Here is a 5,182-nt window from a genome sequence, read left to right as displayed (position 1 = left end):
CCTTCGAGCTAGGTCGCCCTCGAACCAAGCGAATACTCTAGTGGAAAATATGAACAAAGTAATAGAGTATTGAGAGCTTAAGAGAAAGGTAATATATTGCTTTGTATTGCGTGAATGTGATGCCTTTTACAAATTACCAGACCCTCTTTATATAGTAGGGGAGTACTACCTTTGATACAATTCTAAATACAGTAATAAATCCCATGATTAGCTAATTAATCGGCCTCTTCTTGATACGTGCCGAGATTTCCGCCGTGATCCTCGCCCGATTGCGGATATTTTGGCTTTCCGTTATTTGGCTCGGTAAACTTCCCTCGATCTTGCTCGATCTCTATCCCGACTTGTTTCAATCTTGGCCGACATCGATCTCGATCGGTCTCTGGGTCACGAGCTCAGCAATCTATCTTTACACTCCGGTCCGATATAACATGGGATCGAACCTTGGCCTGCCTTGTTCCAGGACAAGCCCGATTTTGGTCGTATTCAAAGCGACGGTATATATAAGTAAAAAATTTATTCTATTGAGTCATATCCCAAGAACATTTACAGATAAGCTCCCTAATTAAAATGTGAGATTTATAATCTTGAAAATAATACAAAACTCGAGTTTGACAAATTTCTCTCCTCTTGCCAAAATCAAGAAATTACCATGGCATTCTAATATACAAAACAATATTGATAAGGGGGAAAAAAGAAATAGCTTGATTTATAATTGATAATTGAAAAATAGTTAGAGTTTCAAAAGTAATCAGAATTTAGGTGTTTTTCATATAAAGATAAAATCTAAACAAAACATCCTTAAAAATCTGAAAACATTCTAGAATAATATGATGGAGTTCGAATTTTTTACATATGAGATTCCACAATAATGTCTTTCATAATGTGATGGAGTTCTAGCATAATATACTGTAAGTTTATACGCTGAAGCTCCATAATCCAGCATATTATCCTGGAACTTTTCGTGTTTCAGCAAGGATATTTTTGTCCATATTTATTTTCGCATAAAATAATGGCTATTTTTAGTGACTTAATGTCACACCTCCTTTTTGCGCGCCCGCCCCAGAGGGTAAAATGCGCGAGGGAGTTTTTCCAATTTAAGTGACAATATTCGAAGTGGGATTATTTATTTAATTCAGAGTCGCCACTTGGGAAAGGTTTGGCTTCTGGTGTCCCAAGTCACCGGTTTATCTTGAATCCCAAATCGAGGAAAATATTCGACTTTCCAAATGAAGTTTGCGAACCAGAAATTCTAAGTAAGGAATTCTGTTGACCCGAGGGAAGGTGTTAGGCACCCTCGAATCTCGTGGTTCTAGAACGGTCACTTAAATTGTTATAATGGCTAAATATCTGATTTAATACATGTTATAACTTATGTGCTTTTATTAAGTTTAAACTGCTTTTATTATTATTATTTTTATAGAATTGCAGCGTCGTGAAAATGCATCTCGAACCACGTCACAATCAATGCGCCCGTGGTTGTTAACACATTCCAACTCCGTTGAGATTTGAATTTGGGTCACATAAATGCGCACCCGAATTTAAGAATGTAATTTAATTAAGTCACGCCTAAAGAGTCTAATGCGTTATTATCTTGGGGGAAGGCAGTGAAATTCACTAAACAATCCATCCTGAATTCTACGTATTTTATTACGACCAATTATTGAGGGCCCCGCAATTTGTATTTTTTATTTGGCGAGGCCCGTCTCATTTTTTGAAAGGATAAACCTACAGCGACTACATTTTCTATTATGTTTGTCTCTAAAAATGAAGGAAAGTACACGCTAATTAAATTAACATGCTTGGCCAGCTCCGGCCTCTTATTAATTATCAGATTAATTATTTATGAGGCGGGGAGTTGTTTCATGCCTTATTCCATGAGCGAACATGATTTTAATTTAATAAAGAAAATTGCATACAAGATTAATAAAATGCTAAACTCACGCTAAACATTCTTCAAGTTGAATTTAAACTAACTTATTTAAACTAGATTAATGGAATTAACTACTAGAGGATACTACTAATGGGATTCGAACACTGCCTAATGGAATCCGATTTTGACAGAGTTAGCTCAAATGACTTAAAACTATATTGCATTTTTGCCAGATTAGAAACAACATGCCTTACGTATTTAAAATAGGAATAGAGATGAGATTTAGCTATCGATATACTAAACACCTGTGCATTCCATGTCATACAGACAGCTAAATAACTAAGATCACAGTATTAAACAAACTAAGTTTCAATTAAGTACAAGCTACCTAATGTATTTTCTATTGAGCTACAAACTAAAGAATTACACCAATCTAACAAAATTTTATAAAGCTGTAAGTACAACAACAAATGATTAAACTCCTTCGCATCTTTCATTTCATGCTTTTACTGTTACATCAGTGTGAGATTCAAATGTGTACCTGGAAAGTGCTTACAATTGAATAAGAAGAAGGGTCAGTAGAGCAGTAGTGGCATACACATAGCAACAGTATGTTCGACAACAACAGAACCAGTAAAACCAGCAGTGGCAGCAGCAGAAATCTCAAAGACAGATTAAACTAAAGAAAAAGGGCAGTAGCTTGAAGAACAATGCCTGAAAAACCAACAGTCAAGACAAGCTGCTAAATGAAAGCCCAGCAATACCAAAAGATCACAGGCAGAGGCAATAAAATAGTGATTTCTGATTTTTGAATGTTTGAGCAGAAAAAACAAACTCAAGCTTTTTGTTGGGGAACCTAGCTTTAAGACCCTAAAGTCCTCGAAAATTCTCTCTTTTCTGATTTTTAACTCTTGGTCCGAACCCCCCCCCCCTTTCTGGTTTTAAAACTCCTGATCTCTCGAAAATGTTGTATCAAAACTCTCTACTGTTTTTTTCTACAGTTCCTCTTCATGTTCTGCCCAAAACTCCCCTCTATTTTTTCTCATTCTCTACATTGCTGAAATTAAAGGGAGATAGATTTTAGAGAGGTTTTTTATGGCTGAAACTTTTGAGTTTTTCAGGGGTGTCCTCCTCTCGTTTTCTTTCTGATCCCTCTGTCTTTTATATCCCAGCTCAACCTATTCCAATAGCTTGTTCAAAACCCATTCAAACTGAACTCCCCCCATGTTCTCTTTTCTATTTCTCCACTCACAAGTTAAAAGAAAGGTACCCCCATGAGATTCCCCTGACAACCCTTTTTTCCTTATTATAAAGGTTTATCTTTTATTAGTTTAAGCAAGTATGGGCAGCAGGAGTATGTCCTGACAGCACATGTTGTCCATTGTACTATAATGCACATGTTGCCCAAGGTCTAACATGGGTAAACATGCCATCAATTCAAACTAAACTCTAAAATCTATACTAAAACTAACAGCTATAACCAATCCTTAAGTGATTTTGATTCAACTAAACAGGCTAACACACAGTGTAATCAATTCTCAACTGATTCAAGTAAGAATTAAATAGCGTGAGTCAGATTACTACCATTCCAAACTGAAACTAATTGACGACATGTATCGAATCGACTGTGTGAATTACAACGCACACAAATCAATAGCAGATAACCAAACTTGAAAAGGCACAGAATATGATTTTATGTTGATAGGCACAGGGATTTGTGGAAAACTTAACTGATCGACGGGACTTATTCGACTCAATTACACAAACTGTAATTATACGTAATAAACACATAGAAACAAATTCGATCAAATAAAGATCTAGGTGAGATGGACAGAATAGTCGACACAATTGAAAATAGATCAAATTGACATTTAAACATACGAACAAACATTAACAAAACAAACAACATGGAACTAACAAAGAAAAGAAAAAGAAATACCTTAAAGAATTGAAAATCAGACTACCCTGTCTCGGATTTTGAATCGAACCTCTTTTGGGGTTGAATGGACTTTAATCGAAGTGTTCTCAACTGAGAACACTTCGATTAAGGTCTATTAGACCCCAACCCTCTCGTTTAAATGGGCAAAAACCTCAGATTCTGGATTTCTAGGGTTCTTAGGGCTAATTTGGGACTCGGGGTTTTCTGGTTAGATTCAGACCAAACAAAGCTTGGTTTGGTAACGAGGGAGGTCAGAGGGGTACCTGGTATGGATTTGGGGGGGTTTGGCATAGGTTGGGGTCCGGCTCGAATCTTCAAACGAAGATTCGAGATAGTGGGGGAAGATTCGAGACCCATGGTTTATAGATCCGTGTTCAGGGGGTCGAGGTGTACTAGGGGTGTTAGTCTGGTGGTCACCGGCATCATTGCCGCCGGGTTTAAGGTGAGGGAAAGGAGGGGCGGCGCTAGGGTTCTAAGGGGTTTGGGTTCAGTGAGAGAGACGAAGAGAGGGGGTAGCTTAGGGGGTGTGGGGTGCGTTGGAGAGTATATATATGTGATGGGTGAATGAATCCAAGCCGTTAGATCTAATGAGATCAACGGTTTGGATCACTTTACTTATATAAAATGGGGTCATTTTGGTCTCCGTAGGGACTGGGTCGAGGATGGTGCTGGGTCGGGTTGGTTGAGATGGGTTAGGGTTGTGATACGAGAGCCGTTGGATTGATTCAGATCGAGCGGCTGTGATCTTTGATGGCGAAACGACGCAGTTTCAATATTACACTACGTCGTTTCGCATGTCTTCGAGACCGGCTAGACTGGACCGGGCGGGGGTGGGATTTGGGCCTGGTTTGGGTCTAATTTGAATGGCCCAAATCTGTTTTATTCCAATTTTAACTCATTTCTTTTCTTTTTCTCTTTTTAATTAAAATCTGAATTTACAAAAATCCTAAAATTAAAATTATATCACAAGACATTAATTGATTCTTTTTTTTTAGTAATAATTAACACACACTATCATATATTAATTAAACAAAAGTCAAACTTTAACGACAAAAATGACAAAAATTAACAAAGATAATATTTTTGTGATTTTTTACTCATTCAAAACCAAATACGATTTGATTAATTCTTAATAGTAGAACAATATCATAAACTTACACGCGACATATATATTTTGTATTTTTATTTGATAAAACTAAACAATCACAAACAAAACTACAAATAACTAACAAAAAATGCCACGTAAATTCCAAAATTGTACAACAAGACCATTTGTTTTATTTTTCGATTTCTTTTGGAGTAATTGTCGTGTAAACAAAAATCACGTGCTCACAGCTGCCCCTCTTTGCCCGAAAACATGCGAGGTTTTCGTG

This window comes from Nicotiana tabacum, chromosome 11 (assembly GCF_000715075.1).
Source record: "Nicotiana tabacum cultivar K326 chromosome 11, ASM71507v2, whole genome shotgun sequence".
Lineage (NCBI taxonomy): Eukaryota > Viridiplantae > Streptophyta > Magnoliopsida > Solanales > Solanaceae > Nicotiana > Nicotiana tabacum.
Note: the sequence above shows the minus strand (reverse complement) of the source record.